The sequence below is a fragment of the Lissotriton helveticus genome, assembly GCF_964261635.1.
Source record: "Lissotriton helveticus chromosome 1_1 unlocalized genomic scaffold, aLisHel1.1 SUPER_1_unloc_31, whole genome shotgun sequence".
Taxonomy (NCBI): Eukaryota; Metazoa; Chordata; class Amphibia; order Caudata; family Salamandridae; genus Lissotriton; species Lissotriton helveticus.
Genome location: NW_027611672.1, coordinates 1,248,344 through 1,272,989, shown reverse-complemented (window position 1 = coordinate 1,272,989; position 24,646 = coordinate 1,248,344). Strand labels below are relative to the sequence as shown.

The following is a 24,646-nucleotide window of genomic DNA, read 5'->3' as shown; positions in this document are numbered from 1 at the left end:
GCAACAGGCTATTTTTAGCAATGGTCAGTCTCGCGCATGCGTACATCTGATCTTTGGACTAGAGAGCGGTCACTCCTTAGGAATGTTCCCCTAACTGACCAGTGGTATTAAGCTCCTCCCACATGTTGGCTGTGTTCCAAAAATGCCCTTATATGTACCTAAAACTGTTCAAATGTATACCACTTATCTTTTTATTGCTGCTAAACTGTATAAAAGAGGTCGCGCACTGATGTTCGGCATTGCCGAAGGGTGCTGTAGGAATGTACCACCACCCCATGGGGTCCTAATAAACTTGTCTCTTTGCATTTTCAGTTTTCGTGCCAATTTCTGTCTATGGTGTTTGAGGGTTTTTGCAGAGTATGTAGGCCTGACAGAACCCGATACCTCAATTGGCGACCACGAAGGGACTCATCGGCGACTCGGATGCCCGAAGGAGAGGTCACAACGAAGGATTGGAAACTCGCTATGGACGCGTACGCTGCCACTGAGTGACCCGAGTCTCGGCACCCACGGTGTTTTTCCCTTCCTTCTGATCTGACCTTCCAGGTGGCGCCGGTCCTTGACTAAGATTCTGATCGTTTGGCTTGTCGTGTAGTGCCTGTTTTGGCTGATTCGGCTACGGAACTTGGCAGTTGGAAATCTGGACACTTTTGAAGATCTTTGGTAAGCTTATGTTTGGTAAGGTAGTCTACTGACACTTACTGTGGCTTTTTGAATTTGAATTTGAATTTGTATGAGTTAGCTAACGTTTGGACCTATGATTTGAATTATATGTGGAGTGCACCTCACATAGGCAGGCATGTAGGGATATTTCTCTGCTTTTGAATTTGTTTGACGGCACATCGTGCGTAAGTACCCTTAAGTGCCATTTTATGTAATATCGCGTTTTTTTCGTGATATTTTGAACATGCCTGTTCTCAGCACACTCCGAGGAATGTGCTGCTTTGGAAATGGTACCACTTATCGATTAAATGAATCTCAGCTGGCTCCCCCAGAGGGGACTCCTAATCGCGAAATGTACATTAAATTTGGCCTTCCTCCCATAATGTATAGCACGTTATGGCACAAATACACTAAACCTGATCGCGAATTGCAATGGCCACTACATGGGTCATTCGACTTGCGAAAAGTCCAGTATGTAGAACAGTGTTTGTTTCAGCGCAGGTCTAGACAGGATATGTTTGATTGTGTGAGTATGTGGGAGAAAGCGGTGCGTGAACGAATGAAGCGTGCAGAAGCCTTGGCAGACAAAGAGCAGCGAAAGGCTGCTCGGGATAAAGCTTTACAGCTACAGGAGAAGGAATTGCAGGAACAGAAAGAGAAAGAGAGTCGAGAACGTAACTTGCAGGTTAATGGTCAGTTTCCTCTTTGGCGTCCTCTCTATCCTGTCCTTACTAATGAATTAGATGATTTTTCATTGTTAGATCGTTGCCCGCCTCCGTATGTTCAGCCTACAGCTCCGGATGTGGAATCGGACGAGGATAATCAGGACAGACAACGTACCAGGTTACATGCCGAGCGTATGACGGAATTGCGTTCGATTGCCCGTAAACTTAATGCAAATTCTATAACTGTTTCAGAGGTTGATGATTTTATGAGTAAGTGGTCCGACATGGAACGATTGTATTTTTTAGATCATTTTGCAGGCGAAGTTGTTGAGCGGTTTAGAAAACAATCTCCTGAGTTTGAACCTAAGGATATATCAGTTGGTCGTGAGAATTTCCGTAAAGGTGTTTTTGCTCTTTCAGATGCGGAGGAATTTTTCCGACGGTTGATTTGGTTACGGGATGAGGCGACACGATTGCGAGCGGTGAAAAAGGCATCGAACCCACCAGCGTCTGAATCGACGGAAACTTCTCGAGTGTGCCCTATCTATGGATCAGATAAGAGTGTTGCGATTAATGTTTTGCCTATGAGGGAAGCCGCACCTTTGTATGTCCCTCCCAAAGGGGACGGTACGGATGATGATAAGATGTCTAAAGATTCAAAGGGCTATTTTGTGTATAATTGGGTTTATACGCCATGGAATAGAGCAGATGTTATGGCACTTAAGAATGCTTTGCCTGACCCCCGTAAAAATCCAGCAGCTTTCTATGAAGGTGTGGAGGGTGCTATTTCTTCGTGTATTATGACATTAGTTGATATTGATCTTTTCTTTGGACTGATATTGCCTCCTGATATGTGGAGGGCGATTCGTAAGTTTGACGATCGAACGACATTAGGTGCAGAGTGGAAGGACATAGTGAGAGCTGATTTAGATAGGGAACCTGCATGTAAACCGTGTCAGTTAATTTTAGAATTACCAACAGCTATCTTGAATAAATTAAAAACGCTTGTCCCCCCTAAGAAAATAGATTGGACAGTGTTAGCGTCTTGTAAGCAGAAGTCAGACGAATCGGTTTCTGATTTCTTCTCACGTTTTGAGGAAGCATTCCATGATTACAGTGGACAATCATTAACAGAGGACACGGGCAGGCACTTATTCGTAGACAAGTATGTGGCTAATCTCCTACCGGAAATTGCAAAGCGATTAAAGGCTAGTGAAAGTTCATGGACCACGGCAACGCCTGCCTCCTTATTAACTATGGCTCAGTATTATGAACGTCAGGAACTAGAGGCTAAAGAAAGTAGTGAGACGAAAGTGAAGGACTTAAAGACGAAAGTGATGTTGGCACAGGTTTGTGCTACGCAATCGAGAGGGAATGATAGGGGTAGACGAGGATCGTACGTTACGTCTCCCCCTCGTTCCGACATATCTGAGGATCAGTGTGCATACTGTAAGCAGTTTGGACATTGGCTCGCAGATTGTCTGGTACTTCGTGAACAGCTTAGTCAGAGAGGTCGAGGAAGTGGAAGGTCACGGAATAGTTATTCAGGACCAAGAGGTGGAGCGAATGATCGTGGTAGGTTTGAAGAGAGGGGTCGTGGTCAGGTTGAACATAATACTTTTGATCGGCGGAATCAATACCAGATAGCTGAAGGAGAAAATACTGAGTCACAGGATAATAGACATGCATAGGATTGCGTAGGATGGGGTGTGGAATCGGTTGAAGTACCAGTTGATCAAAGGGGTCCATATATATCAGCACATGTTTTGGGTTCTACTGATCAGTTTCTGGTCGACACAGGAGCTACTCGTAGTGCTCTGTCCAAACGCTTGGTTCCAAGGGCTCCCCTGTCTGGCGAAACGATTACAGCAATAGGGTTCGATGGAACACCTTCACTAAGCCCATTGTCTCAACCCCTTACATTTCATGTTGATAAATTTACTGCCCCATGTTCGTTTTTATTATCTTCAAATACACCAGATAATATTATGGGACTTGATATGCTAAAGCATTTTCATGCAACAATACGCTGTGCCCCTGAAGGGGTGTGGGTTATTTTGAATGAGAACTACCCAGAAATTGAGAGATTGTGCCTCATGCAAGAGTCCGATGCATTAGCTTCCCTTCCAAGCACGTTATGGGCTACTTCCGATACTGATGTGGGTCGAATGATTATTCCTCCTGTGCGCATTACTGTGAAGGAGGGAGCGGTTTTACCTCGTGTTCATCAGTACAAGATCTCTAGAGAAGGCGAACTGGCTTTGACACATATTGTGAATGACTTGATAACGGCCGGGGTGGTGGAGGAAGTTCCCTACAATGTTTGCAACAGTCCAATTTTGCCGATTCTAAAGAAAGATACAGACTCCAAGATTTATCGTTTCATTATTGATTTGAGAGAAATTAATAAGATAGTTGTACCCCAGTATCCAGTAGTGTCCGATATCACCACATTACTTACTCTGGTCCCACCCACAGCTACTACATTTACGGTGATCGATTTGAAAAACGCTTTCTTTTCGATCCCCATTCATCCTGATAGCCGATATTTGTTCGGTTTTACATTAAATAATAAATCTTATAGATTTTGTCGAGTTCCTCAAGGTTACACAGAAAGTCCTAGCATTTATAGTCAGGCTTTGAAAAGACAACTTGATTCATTTGATTTGCAGTCTGGGGTGGCACTAATCCAATATGTTGATGACATTCTGCTTGCAGCAGACACACAGGAGCAATGCGAGGAGAGTACCCTCTCCCTGCTCTTTTTCCTTGCGGAACACAATCACAAGGTTTCGCAGAAGAAGCTACAATATTGTAGACCAAAGGTGACATATATTGGTCATCTTTTGTCTAAGGAGGGACGTGCATTAACATCAGACCGAATTCAAGCAATTTTAGATACACCAGTCCCTTGCACGCAGAAGGATGTTCGTGCTTTCATAGGTTTGACGTCCTTCTGTAGGCAATGGATACTAGGATTCTCGTACATTGTAAAACCTTTGTTAGCGTTGCTGTCCAAAACTGCACCACTCCCCCTCGAATGGACGGACGAATGTCAAAATGCTTTTGGACAATTGAGACAAGCTCTTTGTTCTGCGCCAGTGTTAGGTACACCAGATTACACAAAGCTCTTTACACTATATGTATATGAGAAGGATGGGTGCGCATTGTCAGTCTTGGTACAGTTACACGGAGATAAACAGAGGCCTTGCGCATATTTTTCAGCGGTACTCGATCCTGTGGCTCGAGGACTGCCTGGATGCCTTCGAGCAGTTGCAGCAACAGCAGTAGCTACACGTCAAAGTGAGGGAATAGTTTTGTCACACAAATTGTTGGTGTTAGTTCCCCATGCAGTAGATGCTTTGCTGAACCAAACGAAAACGCAACATCTAACCAGTGCCCGTTTAACGGGATACAAATTAACACTGTTGGCGCCACACATTACATTGAAGAGGTGCGCCACTTTGAACCCCGCTACTTTATTGCCATATCCTGTTACTGAGACCCAGGAGGAAGAACAACATGATTGTGTTTTTCTGACTGACGAACAAACAAAGGGTCGTGTCGATTTACAGGACACGCCACTTCCTGATGTAGATGGGGAACTATGGGTTGATGGATCGTGTGTGAGATTGCCAGATGGTACGGCTTCCGCAGCCTATGCGATCACGACACTTAAGACAGTGGTAGAAACAGCACGAATACCACAAAAATCTGCTCAAGCGGCTGAATTGATAGCCTTAACGAAAGCATGTGAGTTAAGCGCTGGTCTATGTGTGAATATCTATACTGATAGTCGTTACGCCTTTGGAGTAGCGCACGATTTTGGCCTACTCTGGAGGGAACGAGGGTTTATGACCTCACACGGAACACACATCATGTACGGAGAGTTGGTATGCGACCTCCTGAATGCACTATTATGTCCAAAGAAGGTGGCGATAATAAAATGTAGTGCACACAAGAAAGTGACAGACAAAATAGGGCAAGGAAATGCTTTTGCAGACCGCATAGCGAGAGAGACTGCCATGTTGCAAAATGACTCCCCTATGTATGTGGTGAGATCGCAAGCCGAGCGATGGCATGATGCTAGAGAGGAAGTTTTAGACATACAGAAATCAGCGTCTGAAGCGGAGCTTGCAGCATGGGCAATAGAGGGAGTGTTGGATGATGAGGGTTGCTGGAGAAGCAAAGACATGAAGAGATGGAAATTACCTGCTGCTTACTTGCAGGCAATGGTTCAAATGATGCATGGGCTGGCACATATTGGAGCTCTTGCGATTACTAAGTTGCTTACATGAGTTTGGGAGCATCCTGAGATTACCAGCACGGCTAGGAGAATAGTACAGACCTGTCTGATATGCCTACAGTACAATCCTGCTAAAGGGACCTCTACTCCTAAAGGAGGGTTCGTTCCACCTACTGCACCATTCGAAGTACTGCAAATGGATTACATCCAGCTGGAGCGCTGTAATAACCTCAAGTATGTCCTAGTGGTGGTGTGTGCTTTCAGTAAATGGGTTGAAGCCTACCCCACGAAGGATAATACAGCGTTAACAACAGCTAAGGTGTTACTGAAAGAGTACTTCCCACGTTATGGTGTCTGTAAATTTTTGTGGAATGATAATGGCCCTCATTTCGTTGGGAAAATAGTGGAGCATGTCCTGAAAGGATTGGGAATAAGACAAAAGTTCTATGCTGTATTCCACCCGCAGTCAGCAGGTTTAGTAGAAAGGTATAATGCGACTTTGAAGCTGAAGCTAGCAAAGATCGTGGCATCCACGTCTTTGAAATGGCCGGACGCTTTGCCATTGGCATTATTGTCTATTAGATCAGTGCCACACTCTCGGACTGGCCTCACACCCTATGAGGTGGTGTTTGGAAGGCCTATGAATATCTGGGGAGTTCCAAAGCCTTGTTTGATACATGATGTGCCTTGTATAATGATGAACGATTCTTTGGCACGATTAACAAATGATTTACTTTCTATTCATCAACAGGTTCGAGAAGCACTCCCCGACAATTCCATTGGAGAGGCTCACAATCTTCGTCCTGGCGATCATGTCATGATCCGGGTGTTTGAGAGATCCAGCAGTTTGGAGCCGAGGTGGCGTGGCCCTGAGCAAGTGCTGCTGGCAACGCGAACGGCTGTGCGAGTCACGAATAAGAAGCGGTGGATACATTCAACGCACTGACGACGTGTCTCTCCGGATCTGGTGAACCCTGAAGTGCTGTCCGATTACAGAGACATCTTGAATGCGGAGAAAAGCCCAGCTGTTATGCCCAACGAGTCGGAGGGAGCCTTCCCGGACCACGCTATTTCTGGTGGAGTGAAATACAATCTACGGCCAAGGAAATAATTTTTTTTGTATTTTTCATGACTGGTTGGTAACCGTTCCGAGGTTTGTGAAACGGAAGCCGGGAATATCAAGGGGGGGGGGAATCAGTTCTGTCCAGTGTAGCGACACCCGTCTTGAATCTCGGAGAAAAACTCAACGGCAGCCTCGGTTCTCAGCACCATATTTTTATTTTTTAGTTGGTTTCTTGAGACTTCTGTTCTTTGTACTATGGCACCTATGACATTGAGAAATAGAACATTTTTGGGTGCAGTTCTTTTTGCTACGACTATAGTGGTAATAGCAGTAATAGCTTGGACTATAGAAAGACTATTTCCTGCATGGGACTATTTACTGCCTACCACTCCAATTCCATCTGAACATTTTCATTTTACTTTGCCCTATCACGAAGAAAGACATAGACAGACTTATTTGAATAATAGCTTCATTCAGATATTACACCACACGCATAATATGACCAACACATCCAACTGTTGGGTATGTGGGATGTTACCTGGGCATCAGAAGAATGGAGGAACCCCACTTATTCCTCTTCCTTTTTCTCACAATGGGTCATGCAATGCTTGGTACACTCTTCTCTTTACTTTGAGATGGCCAACAAAAGGTGGACTACTTTTTCGATTGAACAAAGTTTGCTATAACGATCGAGATGGCTATCCACAAGCAGAAGGAACTAAATTCGAGTGGGAAGAATATCGACCGGACAATGTGTCTACACCTCGCATCTTCACTAATCAGAGACTTACAAATATGTCTAGTTTACACGTAATTACTGTCATTGATACGAAAGCAGATCTCTGTATTAGGAATAAGGGAACAATTCCGGTGGGGAGAAGTGAATGCAATGTTACTCTTGCCTTTGATACACCTAATGGTATTTCATTTGTGGCCTCACGAAACACTTACTTTATTTGCGGTAATAAAGGTTATCATCGTCTTCCTCTTGGATGGTTAGGTACATGTTATGTATCTTTTGTATTACCCCCTGTGTTTATTGCCCCACCTATGTACCATAATGATTTTGTATTGTATCATGATTTTATTTTAAATAGAGTTAAGAGGACATTGGACATTGTTGGGGTTGATCAAACTGACACCTCTCTACAACAATATGTGGATTTTAATTTAGGGTTATTTTCTTTTGTGGGCGCCGCTCTAAACAGCAGGAAAATTAGGCGGCTAACACGTGTTGTGGAGGCAGTTGCTAATGAAACTGCTTCTGCTTTAGGGAATATAACTGAAGAGCTTCAGATTACAAGAATCGTTACACTTCAGAACCGGATGGTTCTGGACGTGGTATTAGCTGATCGTGGGGGTGCATGCCGCATCATCGGAAGTAGTTGTTGCGTTTATGTGCCAGATAATTCACCATCTGTGTATGATGCTATCTCTAGGTTGCACAGAATTGCTTCTGAAATTCACACTGACAATGGTACTTGGACTTTTTCTAGCTGGTTTTGGGTCTGCTTAGTACCTGGGGTTGGAAACTGCTAAGTGTTCTATGTGTGATTATTGGGATATTTTTCTTCTGTTGCCTATGTATTCAATGTGGTCCTACTCTATGTACTGTATGTATTACAGCCTGTATCCCATCCAAATGAGCTATTGCTAAAAATGTACAGATGAGTAATGCTGAAGTCAAGCAAATTATGCTGATCGATATTAATGACTACTTCCATTATGAGGTAGCTTCAGCTAAACGCTAAAAGGGTCGTCTGTCGTAATTTGGCAGTACCTGAGTTAGCGTTAAGCTCAGCTACACGAACATTTCTGTTAACTTGACTAAACGTGTGGGGGCCATTTTGTATTCGGTGGCTTCCATTTTGTATGAACATGCGGCCTCTTGGTCAGCGTGCCCTTTCGTCCTTCCTTCATGCCAATGAACCTTTACCCTGCCCAGCAACAGGCTATTTTTAGCAATGGTCAGTCTCGCGCATGCGTCCATCTGATCTTTGGACTAGAGAGCGGTCACTCCTTAGGAATGTTCCCCTAACTGACCAGTGGTATTAAGCTGCTCCCACATGTTGGCTGTGTTCCAAAAATGCCCTTATATGTACCTAAAACCGTTCAAATGTATACCACTTACCTTTTTATTGCTGCTAAACTGTATAAAAGAGGTCGCGCACTGATGTTCGGTGTGATACTTCTTGCATTGCCGAAGGGTGCTGTAGGAATGTACCACCACCCCATGGGGTCCTAATAAACTTGTCTCTTTGCATTTTCAGTTTTCGTGCCAATTTCTGTCTATGGTGTTTGAGGGTTTTTGCAGAGTATGTAGGCCTGACAGAACCCGATACCTCACTATTTTCCGCACACAACATACAAGATAGATTCCTCACATGCATACCCTGATGAAGGGAGAACACCCAAAATGAATTGGGGCAGACTGAATTTGAATTTACTTGTGGAACAGTGGATTTTGAAAGTGATTCTATGAGAATAAATATGCTTAAACTGGTATACAAGTGGATTTGCTTCCAAGGGATGCACTTTTACGGGTACAAGCTGTGGAGCAGGAGACATAGACCAGATCTAGTCTGGCGCTATATAAACAACTGTAGCCACACACATCTACCTTCTGGCACGCGATGAGTGGATTACATAAATACTACAATAATGAATGAAAAATACACGGCATGCATAGACAAGGTTTGCTATGTAACATCTGGACTCCTGTAAACCTAAACAAACACTAGCATTCAGACACTAGGGACATCACCTGAAGCTCGTAAGATTTTCCTTTTGTTTGGTGTCTTGTTTTTGGGAGGTGGGTTTTTAGGATAAGCTATTTTTGGGTGCGTCTGGGGGTGAGGTGTGTCAGGTAGCCCCTGTGGTAGACGATGGGATAGAGGATAAGGAGTGCCTTGCCATCCCTTCATATATTTCTCCCCTCCGATATTCACAGTCCCCTTTTACCGGTTGTCCACTTTGCTGTCATCAAGAAGTGGAGAGAGGGGAATCGGCAGGCGGCCCCTTTAAGCCGGAGCTGAGGACGGACATCAGAGGATACACACTTGAAGAAGGCGGGGGCGGAGAGTGCGTCAGGTTGGTCAGTAGTTGGTCCAGCTACACGCGGCATGGGAACGCGAGGCGTAAAAACCAGCGGGGAAGACCGGAAAGACAGAGAAGGACTAACAGCTTTACGAGAGAGAGAACCGGAGCCCAGGGGAGGTCACAGCTTGTCAGCGAGCAGAACACCCGAACCTGGCGGAGGAGGGAAAGCCGAACCAGAAGACCAGACCTCACTGAAGGACACGGAGTCACCACGCCATGGCCCCGAAGGGACGTGGCTCTTCCAGGTACGTATGCATCTACGGGGCTTTTGGAAAGGGGCTAAGTAAGAGAGGGACAGGAGGGGAGGCTAAGGGGTGAAAGGGAACCAGGGAAAAAGAAATAAGTGAGACGAAAACAAAGACAAGAGCAGAAATCATCGGCTACTCTTTTTCTTTTGGTTGCTCCAACCTCTACACCCTCCCTTGACATTTATGCATAGCTATTATTTATCCCTCACGCCACCCTTGACTAAACCATAAAGCAAAAACACTTACCTGAGTCTTTTTCTTCTGTCCGAGAGACGACGGCGGCTGAGGCTCACCTAAGGGACTAAGGAAGAAGACCCTGTGGGAAAGAAGAATATAACAGAGACAATCAATCATTGTGATTTCCTGTAATACTAATAAAAAGTGCACACCAAGAAACTATTCAATGCAGTGTGCTCCCTCTTGACCGACTCTTCTACAACGGGGAGCTACATACTTTCCCTACAGGGAATGGGAGACAGACACACAGACACACACACAGACACACACACACAGGAAAGCATAGTAGGAAAACGCTATATACAGTTTTTATATGCTTGCATATGTACATTGTTTTAAAAGATGGTGGAACTATTTATTCTGTTCAATGTGCTTATTTTGCCAATTACTTTTATCTGCTTCTATTATCATTGCAGTTCGGGCTGGACTGTTCTCATAAGGCACAGGGTCAAGACCGATTTGCATATGGCCATGTCTGAACTGGGGTGGCATGGTGAGCAAAATAATGATGGATTTACCCAGATCTCTTGACTGAGGATCAATGTTTTGATTTGTTCTGCATTCCGTCCATCAATTGTGTGTCTTTTGCTCTATTATCATTGCAGCACATAAATTCTATACAATAATTACGATGGTTCAATAAATAATGAAAATGCTAATGTTATGTTATTTTAATTTGATATCACACACAAATTACCCCTAAGCAGAAACTACTTCAAGGAGAAATTTAGGATTGGTACGTAGAACCCCTCAATCTTTGTGAAGTTGAAAGAAAGGCTCTTGTATAGTTAATGCCTGAAGTTCATCAACTCTCCTTAGTGAGTTTATCGTTATGAGGAAAGCAACTTTCCATGATAGGAATTGTAACGGACATTTGTGCATTGGTTCAAAAGGCGGGCCCATTTGCCTTGTAAGGACTATGTTTTTAAGTTCCACTCTGGAGCAGGGGGAATACTTGGCGGTATAACCCTTTTTAATCCTTCCATGAAGGCTTTAATCACTGGTACTCTGAAGAGAGATAGGTGTTGTCTATTTTGCAAGTATGCAGCTACGACTCCCAGGTGTAAACAAAATGGATGTGTAAGTGATCCACATTATTGTAAATGCAACAGTTAACAAATGATGTTCTGCACAAAAGCATCAAGATGATTGATATTGTTGTTGTTACAATAGGCAACAAAACGTTTCCATTTGCTGCATAACATGCTCTAGTGCTGGCTTACTAGCTTCCTTGAAATCATTCATATAGTCTGGTTGTAGTTGTAAATAACCAAACTCTACGACTTCAGGAGCCAAATGGCTAGGTTGAGTTCTCTGGGAATTGGATGTCTGAATTCTCAATGGCTCTGAGTGAGGAGACAAGGTGTGAGATGTAGCTTTTGAGGTGGAACCACTGAGAGTTCGAAGGATGAGAGTACCAAGGTTGACGAGAACAAGTGGGGGCTATTAAGATCAGTGAGGGACATTTGTCTGAGCTTCCGAACTAGTAATGGAATTAGCAGGAGAGGCGGAAAAGCGTAAGCAAATATCCCTGACCAAATCGTCCATAGGGCATTGTCTTCGGATGCTGGGTGTGGGAACCTGGATGCAGAGTTTGGGCTTTTTGTGTTGTGCACTGTGGCAAACAGATCTATCTGTGGAAAACCTCAGTTTTGAACGTAGGGAAGGAGAACTTGGGGATGAAGTTCCCACTCGTGTACATGCTACCTGTGTCTGCTGAGCATAGTCTACTCCTGGGAGGTGTTCTGCTAGGAGATAGATTTTCTGGCGAATCGCCCAATCCCAAATGCTTTGTGAAGGTGCGACAGCTGGAGAGAGTGAGTCCCTCCCTATTTCTGTAGGTAGTACATTGCTGTCATGTTGTCTGTGCAAACTAAGACAGTCTTGCATACAAGTTGGGTGAGAAAAGCTGAGTGCTATGAACACTGCTAGAAGTTCCAGGTAGTTGATGTGGAGACGTTTGTGTTTGTCTGACCGCAGCCCCTGGACTTTGTAATGTTGAAGATGGGCACCCCAGCCGGTTACTGTGGAATCGGGTCTATGAAAGGCCGCCCTTTTGCTAAGTTTTGAGGGTTCCACCACTGCAGCGAGCGATGGTTCCCGCTGTCTACCAACACTAGGTCGGGGTCGCAAATTGCGAGGCTCATTAATATTAATGCAAAAACAACAATGATGGACAGAATGTGGATCAATGTCACACATTCACCCCAGTCAAAAGATCTGGGCCCAAATCCATCGTTTTTCCACTCCACACCACCCTGGGTTAGACAATGGCGATATGCAAATCAGCGCTGACCCTGTGCCCCATGGGAACAGTCCAGTCCGAACTACAAAAGCCATGTCCTTCCCAGAACGGAAACAAGCATCCGAGGACCGGCCCGGTTTCGAGGTAACACCTCTCATCAGCCCGGCTAGCTTGCTTCCAGTGGTGTGGAGTGCCTGGGACTCACGTCTGAGCATCCCCAGTACACTTCGAGCGGTTACTGCAAAAACAACAATGATGGACAGAATGTGGATCAATGTCACACATTCACCCCAGTCAAAAGATCTGGGCCCAAATCCATCGTTTTTCCACTCCACACCACCCTGGGTTAGACAATGGCGATATGCAAATCAGCGCTGACCCTGTGCCCCATGGGAACAGTCCAGTCCGAACTACAAAAGCCATGTCCTTCCCAGAACGGAAACAAGCATCCGAGGACCGGCCCGGTTTCGAGGTAACACCTCTCATCAGCCCGGCTAGCTTGCTTCCAGTGGTGTGGAGTGCCTGGGACTCACGTCTGAGCATCCCCAGTACACTTAGAGCGGTTACTGCAAAAACAACAATGATGGACAGAATGTGGATCAATGTCACACATTCACCCCAGTCAAAAGATCTGGGCCCAAATCCATCGTTTTTCCACTCCACACCACCCTGGGTTAGACAATGGCGATATGCAAATCAGCGCTGACCCTGTGCCCCATGGGAACAGTCCAGTCCGAACTACAAAAGCCATGTCCTTCCCAGAACGGAAACAAGCATCCGAGGACCGGCCCGGTTTCGAGGTAACACCTCTCATCAGCCCGGCTAGCTTGCTTCCAGTGGTGTGGAGTGCCTGGGACTCACGTCTGAGCATCCCCAGTACACTTAGAGCGGTTACTGCAAAAACAACAATGATGGACAGAATGTGGATCAATGTCACACATTCACCCCAGTCAAAAGATCTGGGCCCAAATCCATCGTTTTTCCACTCCACACCACCCTGGGTTAGACAATGGCGATATGCAAATCAGCGCTGACCCTGTGCCCCATGGGAACAGTCCAGTCCGAACTACAAAAGCCATGTCCTTCCCAGAACGGAAACAAGCATCCGAGGACCGGCCCGGTTTCGAGGTAACACCTCTCTTCAGCCCGGCTAGCTTGCTTCCAGTGGTGTGGAGTGCCTGGGACTCACGTCTGAGCATCCCCAGTACACTTAGAGCGGTTACTGCAAAAACAACAATGATGGACAGAATGTGGATCAATGTCACACATTCACCCCAGTCAAAAGATCTGGGCCCCATGGGAACAGTCCAGTCCGAAGGACATGGCTTTTGTAGTTCGGACTGGACTGTTCCCATGGGGCACAGGGTCAGCGCTGATTTGCATATCGCCATTGTCTAACCCAGGGTGGTGTGGAGTGGAAAAACGATGGATTTGGGCCCAGATCTTTGGACTGGGGTGAATGTGTGACATTGATCCACATTCTGTCCATCACTGTTGTGTTTGCAATTACCGCATTAATATTAATGAGCATCCCGCAATTTGCGAGCCCATTGGGAATGCCAGCCCTACCAGGGATGGTGGCCTGCTGGGCTCAGCAGACCACCATGTCTGGGACTGCTTTTTAATAAAGCAGCTTTTTTTTTTCCTTTCTTTTTTTTAAATGCAGCCGGCCCTTAAAAAATATTTTTAGGCACAGTCACAAAGTGGAAGGGGTACCCTGGGGACCCCTTCGAAATTGCGACTCCATTACCACCCTATTGAAGAGGGTGGCCATTTGCAAGTGTTTTGTGACCGCAATTGTGGTCTCAAAACATTCACACATAGCATTGCGGACGCAATTAGGAAGGGAGTGCCCCTTCCTAATTGCGATTTGCAATTCTTAAATAGAGAGTCGCAAAAAAACTGCAACTTGCTATTTTGGAATTGTACATGGCCAACAGTGATTTTGCATGTGCAAACGGGTTTAACGCAGGATGCCATAATTCCCAGCAGTTGCATGAAGACTCTGGCTGGTAATGATTGGTTGAGTTGAAATTGTAATAGTGTGGCCTGGATATTGTGAATCCTGGCTACATTGGGAGTGGCTAGAGCATTGAGAGTGTTGATGGAAGCTCCCAGATAAGATTGCACTTGTGCCGGACACAGGTGAGATTTTTGTGCAATTATTGTAAAACCCAACTGGTGAAGTAGATGTACTGTTGTCCGATTGTGTAGTGTCCTTGGTGAGAGAGAGGATGATCTGGGTGTCGTGGGCGTAGGATACTATACTGAGTCCGTGCTGTTTGACGATGGTGACAAGGAGGGCCATGTAGATGTTGAAGAGCGTGTGGCAGAGCGACGATCCTTGTGGTACTCCACAGTTGATTTCTGTGAGTTTGGAGCGGAAGGGTGGCGGTCTGATTCTTTGGGTTCTGCCGGTGAGGAAGGAGCAGATCCAGTCAAGGGTGGTTCCCTGTATGCCGGCGTCGTGGAGTCTGCCGGTGAGTGTGCGGTGGGAGACGGTGTTGAATGCTGCAGAGAGATCGAGTAGGATCAGAGCTGCAGTGTGCCCTTGGTCGAGCAGGGTGTGGATGTTGTCTATGGCAGCGAGGAGAGCGGTCTCGGTGCTGTGGTTGCTGCGGAATCTGGATTGGGAGGGGTCGAGATGGAGTTTTCTTCGATGAATTTTGTTAGCTGGGCATGGACGATCTTCTCTGTGACTTTGGTCACGAAAGGGAGGAGGGAGATGGGTCGGTAGTTCTTGAGGATGGTGGGGGCGCTGAGGGATTCTTGATCAGGGGTCTGCCTTTGGAATTGTTTCCTCTATATCCTCCTCTGTAGAAACCTCCAGAGGAAAAGGATTGGATGTTACCTTTGTAGGAGGAAGCATTTGAGCCTGAGGATGTTGTTTTGGACCCTGCTATGTAAAACGAGCAGTGAAAGGAGCCCCTATTGGATGGGGACTGGAGTGCTCCAATGGATTTTGCTACTTCAGTGTCCTTGTTCTTCTTTTCCAAGGCTTGGTCAACTAAAGGACCAAACAGGTGTTCTTTGTCAAAGGGAGTGTTCAAAACGGGCTGTTGAACCTCAGGCTTAAACTCTGAGATCCTAAGCCATGCACGCCTTCTAAGGAGAATGCGGGTATTGATCTCCCGAGCTGAGATCCTAAGCCATGCACGCCTTCTGAGGAGAATGCTGGTATTGATCTCCCGAGCTGAGATCCTAAGCCATGCACGCCTTCAGAGGAGAATGCTGGAAATGATCTCCCTAGCTGAGACCCTAAGCCATGCACGCCTTCTGAGGAGAATGCTAGTATTGATCTCCCGAGCTGAGACCCTAAGCCATGCACGCCTTCTAAGGAGAATGCTGGTATTGATCTCCCTAGCTGAGATCCTAAGCCATGCACGCCTTCTAAGGAGAATGCTGGTATTGATCTCCCGAGCTGAGATCCTAAGCCATTCACGCCTTCTATGGAGAATGCTGGTATTGATCTCCCGAGATGAGATCCTAAGCCATGCATGCCTTCTGAGGAGAATGCTGGTATTGATCTCCCGAGCTGAGATCCTAAGCCATGCATGCCTTCTGAGGAGAATGCTGGTATTGATCTCCCGAGCTGAGATCCTAAGCCATGCACGCCTTCAGAGGAGAATGCTGGAATTGATCTCCCGAGCTGAGACCCTAAGCCATGCACGCCTTCTGAGCAGAATGCTGGAATTGATCTCCCGAGCTGAGATCCTAAGCCATGCACGCCTTCTAAGGAGAATGCTGGTATTGATCTCCCGAGCTGAGACCCTAAGCCATGCACGCCTTCTGGGGAGAATGATGGTATTGATCTCCCGAGCTGAGATCCTAAGCCATGCACGCCTTCTGCGGAGAATGCTGGAATTGATCTCCCGAGCTGAGATCCTAAGCCATGCACGCCTTCTGAGGAGAATGCTGGTATTGATCTCCCGAGCTGAAATCCTAAGCCATGCACGCCTTCTAAGGAGAATGCTGGTATTGATCTCCCGAGCTGAGACCCTAAGCCATGCACGCCTTCTAAGGAGAATGCTGGTATTGATCTCCCGACCTGAGAACCTAAGCCATGCACGCCTTCTAAGGAGAATGCTGGTATTGATCTCCCGAGCTGAGATCCTAAGCCATGCATGCCTTCTAAGGAGAATGCTGGTATTGATCTCCCGAGCTGAGATCCTAAGCCATGCACGCCTTCTAAGGAGAATGCTGGTATTGATCTCCTGAGCTGAGACCCTAAGCCATGCACACCTTCTAAGGAGAATGCTGGAATTGATCTCCCTAGCTGAGATCCTAAGCCATGCACGCCTTCTAAGGAGAATGCTGGTATTGATCTCCCGAGCTGAGATCCTAAGCCATGCACGCCTTCTGAGGAGAATGCTTGAATTGATCTCCCGAGCTGAGATCCTAAGCCATGCACGCCTTCTAAGGAGAATGCTGGTATTGATCTCCCTAGCTGAGATCCTAAGCCATGCACGCATTCTGAGGAGAATGCTGGTATTGATCTCCCGAGCTGAGATCCTAAGCCATGCATGCATTCTGAGGAGAATGCTGGTATTGATCTCCTTAGCTGAGACCCTAAGCCATGCACGCCTTCTAAGGAGAATGCTGGAATTGATCTCCCGAGCTGAGATCCTAAGCCATGCACGCCTTCTGAGGAGAATGCTGGTATTGATCTCCCGAGCTGAGATCCTAAGCCATGCACGCCTTCTGAGCAGAATGCTTGAATTGATCTCCCGAGCTGAGATCCTAAGCCATGCACGCCTTCTAAGGAGAATGCTGGTATTGATCTCCCTAGCTGAGATCCTAAGCCATGCACGCCTTCTGAGGAGAATGCTGGTATTGATCTCCCGAGCTGAGATCCTAAGCCATGCACGCCTTCTAACGAGAATGCTGGTATTGATCTCCGGAGCTGAGACCCTAAGCCATGCACGCATTCTGAGGAGAATACTGGTATTGATCTCCCTAGCTGAGATCCTAAGCCATGCACGCCTTCTGAGGAGAATGCTGGTATTGATCTCCCGAGCTGAGATCCTAAGCCATGCACGCCTTCTAAGGAGAATGCTCGTATTGATCTCCCGAGCTGAGATCCTAAGCCATGCACGCCTTCAGAGGAGAATGCTGGAATTGATCTCCCGAGCTGAGATCCTAAGCCATGCACGCCTTCTAAGGAGAATGCTGGTATTGATCTCCCTAGCTGAGACCCTAAGCCATGCACGCCTTCTAAGGAGAATGCTGGAATTGATCTCCCGAGCTGAGATCCTAAGCCATGCACGCCTTCTGAGGAGAATGCTGGTATTGATCTCCCGAGCTGAGATCCGAAGTCATGCACGCCTTCAGAGGAGAATGCTGGAATTGATCTCCCGAGCTGAGATCCTAAGCCACGCACGCCTTCTAAGGAGAATGCTGGTATTGATCTCCCGAGCTGAGATCCTAACCCATGCACGCCTTCAGAGGAGAATGCTGGTATTGATCTCCCGAGCTGAGATGATAAGCCATGCACGCCTTCTAAGGAGAAGGCTGGTATTGATCTCCCGAGCTGAGATCCTAAGCCATGCACGCCTTCTAAGGAGAATGCTGGCATTGATCTCCCGAGCTGAGATCCTAAGCCATGCACGCCTTCTCAGGAGAATGCTGGTATTGATCTCCCGAGCTGAGATTCTAAGCCATGCACGCCTTCTAAGGAGAATGCTGGTATTGATCTCCAGAGCTGAGACCCTAAGCCATGCACGCCTTCTGAGGAGAATGCTGGAATTGATCTCCCGAGCTGAGATCCTAAGCCATGCACGCCTTCTAAGGAGAATGCTGGAATTGATCTCCCGAGCTGAGATCCTAAGCCATGCACGCCTTCTAAGGAGAATGCTGGAATTGATCTCCCGAGCTGAGATCCTAAGCCATGCACGCCTTCTAAGGAGAATGCTGGAATTGATCTCCCGAGCTGAGATCCTAAGCCATGCACGCCTTCTCAGGAGAATGCTGGAATTGATCTCCCGAGCTGAGATCCTAAGCCATGCAGGAGAATGCTGGTAATTCTCCTGAATTGATCTCCCGAGCTGAGATCCTAAGCCATGCACGCCTTCTGAGGAGAATGCTGGTATTGATCTCCCTAGCTGAGACCCTAAGCCATGCACGCCTTCTATGGAGAATGCTGGAATTGATCTCCCGAGCTGAGATCCTAAGCCATGCACGCCTTCTGAGGAGAATGCTGGGATTGATTTCCCGAGCTGAGACCCTAAGCCATGCATGCCTTCTAAGGAGAATGCTGGTATTGATCTCCCAAGCTGAGATCCTAAGCAATGCACGCCTTCTGAGGAGAATGCTGGAATTGATCTCCCGAGCTGAGACCCTAAGCCATGCACGCCTTCTGAGCAGAATGCTGGTATTGATCTCCCGAGCTGAGATCCTAGGCCATGCACGTCTTCAGAAGAGAATGCTGGTATTGATCTCCCGAGCTGAGATCCTAGGCCATGCACGCCTTCTAAGGAGATATTGATCTCCCTAGCTGCGGTGTCTGCTGCGTCTAAAGCACATCTCATTGAGGAGTTAGAAATGGGTTTCCCCTCTTCAACTAACTGCTGTGCTTTAGTTTTGTGTGAGTCTGGGAGATATTGGAGCAGTTGCTCCATCTCATCCCAGTGTGCCCTGTTGTACCTAGCTAGTAGGCCCTGTGTGTTTGCGATGCGTCAATGGTTAGCGGCTTGAACAGCTACTCATTTCCCCGAGGCATCTGTAAGTTTGGATTCTTTATCTGGGGGAGGTGCATCCCCACAGGTTTGCGAGTTAGCTCTTTTGCAAGCGTTGTAGAGAGTCAAGAGGTAATTGTCCCTTAATAAACACAGGCTCTGATGGTGAGAGTTGATGTTTTTTATCTACCCTTGGAGTTATAATACATGCTCTGACAGGGTCTTTAAAGATATCATCTGCATGCCTCATCATGCCTTCAAGCATAGGGAGTGTTTGACTTGACCTGTGCGTAGACTCAAGTGTTTCAAATAGGAAGTCCTCCTCTAATGTCTCTTTATGTGATGGTACCCCCATGATACTCTGCTGCTCTGGCAATGAGCTGTTCATAAGCCATATTATCATCTGGTGGTGATGGCTTTGCTGGGTAACGGTCTGGCTCATTGTCTACTGGAGGCCAATGGTGTAATCATTCCATGGGTCTGCAGGCAAATGAGTATCATCATCACCTTGTCCACATCTGGATCTGGATGTGGAGATCCCTGAGGTGTTATGTGTAAGGGCTCTTCAATTATTAACTGTGGAGAAGAAGGTGGCGACGGGGAGGGTTGTGGGGAAGGATTAACATGGTTAGTAGCCATGTCCTTCTTCTTTTAGGGAATCTTATCAGAAGTGTCCTCTCCAGGATGCTTGTGTTTCACTGGATTTATGTCCATATCAGGATTAATTAAAATGTTCTTTTGTTTGGGATCCAATTTGGCCTTAAGAACGTCTAAAATTGGTTATGGAGGCTCGAGAACATTGTCCTCGGATTTCGGCTAGTCTATAGAATGTTTTGCCTCAGAAGCGAGATGGTGTTTCGAAGCGGAGGGTTTCGGCTCCAAACCAGATTTGTCCTGGAGCCTGATGATTTCGGATCCGAAGGTAATTCCTTCTGACTCGATCCGGAGCTGGAAGGCTTGACGGTTTGTTTTGGTGCCGAGCCGAGGGATGTGACGTTGGAAACATTGTCTCTGTGCCGACTTTGGCCAGAAGGCAGAGGTGGTGCTGTAGCCTTATGAGTTTTAGAAGAGGATTTAGGGGGCAAGGGGTCTTCGGTACTCACGGCACCATGTCCCGAAGGCACATCTTGGGACTCCAGATAGATTTCGAGCTCGGAATCGGACTCTGGAATCGCCTCTTCTTCAACGGAAGACGCTTCTATCTCTTCTAGGTCAGATTCTTCCGCAAAGATATCCAGAGTGTTTTGAATGCTTTGGCTCTGCCTCTCTCGTCATCGAGCCTGATGATCGGGTAGAGTCCTATTGGACTAAAAGAACTTACAAGCGTCACAGTCTTCCTCCTTGTCCTCCGGAGAGAGACATAAGTTACAAACTTGATGTAGGCCAGTGCGAGGGTACTTGGCGTGGTACCAAGGAAAGAAATGGAATGGAGTCCGTTCCATTTGTAGAAGGCTGGCCCTACGTAGCCCAACGGTTGCCCACAAGGATTTCTATCAATAATGGAGAGTTTGTCGATCAATCTGAAATGCGGAGAACAAAGAAATGCATACTGAAACAATACTGTTGAGGGTAGAGTGTATTGCTGCGCACCGAGGGGAACCCGAGGAACGGTTTCGGAGCGCAGCAATACACATCCGAACCCGTTGGGGGTAAAAAACAATCTAACAATGGAGTCAATGACCATGTGCACTATCACTGAAAGGAGGAGTCACCTTACCTCGTGACTGGAAAGACTTCTTCAAAGAAAAACAACTTGCAAACATCCGGAACCAACACAAGATGACAGAAGTATGCAAAGCATGTGCATCTACAGCACACATGCCTCAAACATAGGATTAATGGTCCCAAATCCCTGCAGTGGTATCTAGTCATGTTGTGGCTGAGTGTGCCATGTGATGTGGCAGGCTATAGTGCTTGGTGTGATTTAGTCATTTTTGACAAGATGGAGTGCTGAATGGTTAGGCAACTTTTTGATTTTCTTTGTTTTTGGGATCGTGTGATATAGTGCGATACCTACCGTATGATGTAAGTAAATAAATTACATTGCTATTATACGGGAAGGATGTGGGGGTGAGTGTATTTAGAGCCGAAGCCTTGCTGATTATATGCAGAATAACAGGTCTGGGAGGTCACTACTGACTAGGGCAGGTTAGCGGCTGCACAGGCCTTGGGCATTGATCCTATTGAGGATAATATGTGACGGGCCACTGGTGACTGGAGCTGGCTAGCAATAACGCTAGCCTCTGGTATTCATTACAAGCAGGAATTGAGAAAGCATAACTGGATATACTGGTTTCTTTAATACCGATAATTGGTTACACATGAATGCCTCAATGTGCATTGATATATTACAGAACCAAATTACAATATTCTTATATTAATTTGTTGTGACTGTTCGCCTTAATATGCCTGCAAAGTTACATGATTATATTAGGGCCCAGAACCATTTTATTTAGTGATGTTCATCTGCACACTTTCCTGCATCTTGTAGTAAATTGAATATTGACAAACAGAAGTGTTATTTCCAGAAACAGTGAATTCTGCAGCTTGTCTGTGTATCTTTTATCTGCACCTCACGGACTCCTCACATTCCTCTCGAGAGAAGATCCTGCCTCCTACTCATTAGTGTTGTTTCAGTAACTTTTTCTATCACGTGTTCATGTTTCATTGACTTGTATTAGGAGAAAAGTGCATAAAAATACATTGTGTAGCGTTAGCATGATATACTCCAACTTGCTTTAAGGTGGATGCTCTCGTCCATTGCAAAGACACTTGTCACTTGTTAGTTTGCTTGGCCTTTTGCTATTTTTGCATTAAATGTATGATAGATGTGTTGGCCTCCCGGTGTGTTGTGTTTTATTTTACATAGCACAAGAGATGCTGAGGAAAATGACAGTCCAGTATACACATTCTTCATATAAATCAACTCACAGTATACTGGTCTGGAGGTTCAGTCCCACAGACATTATCTCTAACTGAATGCAGGCACGCTAGAAGCATGTGCTTTTCAACCAGTTGCCCTCTGATGCGGCGTCCTCGCTATTGGATAAGTCAATATGTCCTGAATTTTAGGAGGGTTACCGTATCTAGTGCACTCTGTTAGGCAGTGCTCACCTGTGGTTGTAAGAAGTTAATAGGCACCTTATCACGTATGCACGGTGCAGGGCTTTGAGTTACAGAGCTCCTCACGCTGTGGAGAAGATTAGGTCACATTTACCCATTTTCCCATATTTGGTCCTGATAAAATGCCAACAGATTGCTCCATGACTACACAAGGCATGAAAAAAGTTGACATGAAGTATAGACCCCAGCTTACCAGCAGGTCCATAGGTGATCGACATTTTCACACAGTGATAGGGGGCATTAGTTCCTCAGTTTCTCTGCCACTGTTTTTAATCTCAACATGGACCAGGAAGATCACATGAACTATATTGCGGCAACTGGTCGATAGCTGATCTTATATTCAGACTTCACCAATCTCACATCTTATGACACAACATCCTCTGACCTACTATGCTTATCCGGCGTACTTCTTAACCCCTTCCATGCTCATGGGATTCAAAGATGTTCAGCACTAGGAAGGAATTGCTGTAGCATTGATAGTGTTAGAAGATCTCCGACAAAATCCCCTCTTGTGGTACCCGCCCGGCATTGTAGCGCCGACCTGGTGAAGAGCATAGCCCAATGATGAAGCATGTCACCTTCAGGTAAGTGACCGCAACTTGTCTTAAAAGCACATGCTTCCTAGGGTATCTGCGTTCAGTTACAGAGGATCTGGCGATTATCTCCGACTGGATGAAGGCTAATTGCCTTCAACTAAATGCCAGCAAGTCCGAGATTCTTCTCTTTGGGAAGGACCAGGAGCTTTGGTCCAAGCAGTGCTGGCCTGAACATCTGAAACCTGCCCCGCTTCTGAAGGAGACGGTAAAGAACCGGGTGTTTGGTTCGACTCCGGTCTAACATTCGAGAAGCAGACCAGAGCTGTTGCTGCTGTTTGCTTTGGCCTTCTGAGAGGATTGAGGCCTTTGCTTGGTCTCTTTCCGCCCAGCGTTCGCCAAACCATCATGCAAGCCTCCATTCTTGCGAGGCTTGACTATGGCAATGCCCTATACTTAGGGGCCAATAACGCCTGCCGAGGGTTCAAAACGCGGCAGCCCGCATGTTAGTGGGACTCCCAAGATCCCAATCTGTTGCACGAGTGCTTCTGAAACTGCATTGGTTGCCGATCGAAGCTCGTATTCAGTTCAAGGTGCTGTGCACTGCGCACAAAATCCTGAAACAGCAAGCCCCTACTGGGATATCTGGCCTGCTGAAGTACTATTTGCCCAGGGGCACCTTGTGCTCCGTACACCACAGTTTGGTCTGTGTCCCTCGAGTGAGGAGGGCAAGGACGGGGGGTCGCTCTTTCTGTTTCATGGCAGCCAAGCTTTGGAATTCTCTGCCAGTTAGCATTCGATTGACCACCAATCTTTTGCCATTTCGGAAATCATTAAAAACATGGTTGTTCCCCACTCTGTAATCTCCCGTGTTTGTAAGCCCCCCTGTTCTCGCTGCCGGTTCTGGTTGCGCTGGGACGCCTCGTCGCTGGGGCAGCCATGCGCATTATAAATCTTGTATAATTAAATAAATAACTAAATAATGTCTTTGGGACTGAACCTCCGGAACAGTATAACTGTGTTTTATTTTAACAAATGTACATAGCAGATATTGACCCTTGCTTGTTTCACAAAAATGATCGGATGCCTGCCTCGGAGCGCACTTCTTAAAGACGAGTATGGGGTTTTCATGTTGCTGCTACAAGCTCCTTACCTGTGTGAGTTATCGGGAATGATGCAGGGGCAGACCCAAACCAGCCACATGTGGAGATCAATGACAAATACCGAAGAATTAACAGAGCTTCCAAGCTGGTGACCATTACTTAATTGACCTTGAAAATAAAAGACACGTTTTTAGTATTCTGGTGACTCAAGACCATAAAAAACAAAGGTTATAAATTCAATATTGTGTCAAATACTTAAAAAATGGAACTGGATGTGCTGAATCGGATGTTGCTCCAGGTCATGCGTGACACCTTCCACCACTATTGCTTAAGGGACTTGTAGTTTTGCTTTTCTCATTAAAAGGATTGTCTTTAAAGTCCCAGTGTTCTAAGCGATGTTGGTCAAAATCAGAGGCCTGAGTGAGGGTGAAGCATGACACTGCTCTGCTTAGCAGTGAGATGAATGACAGTTCCACAGCCCTTCCATTCTTTGACGACAAAGAAAGTTTTATTGCAGCTTGTGTCACTGAAGAGATAAAACCCCATGGCGTTTTTAATTAACTACTGACAAACATGAACAATCAAGAACATGAGTGTGAGAAGTTGGCCTGGTAGGGGATGTTTCCAATTCTGGAACCACCTACTACCTGACCAAACAATCCCCTTATGGTGTCTGGTTGTAAGTCAACCTTATTAGACAAGCTATCCTAGGGGTAGCATGGACTAAGCAGCCTAAAGGCTTAACTT

At 46.3% G+C, this 24,646-nt stretch overlaps 1 protein-coding gene across 1 annotated transcript in view; it reads right to left on the bottom strand.

The window, feature by feature from the left end:
- Positions 1 to 24,646, bottom strand: part of LOC144805887 (uncharacterized) — a 51,240-nt gene that overhangs the window by 16,423 nt on the left and 10,171 nt on the right. Inside the window, exons 2-3 of the mRNA XM_078672370.1 lie at positions 23,950 to 24,067; positions 10,231 to 10,300 (exon numbers count right to left, since the gene is read on the bottom strand). The gene's annotated coding sequence lies outside the window, so the exon portion shown is untranslated. The remainder of the gene's footprint in view (positions 1 to 10,230; positions 10,301 to 23,949; positions 24,068 to 24,646) is intronic.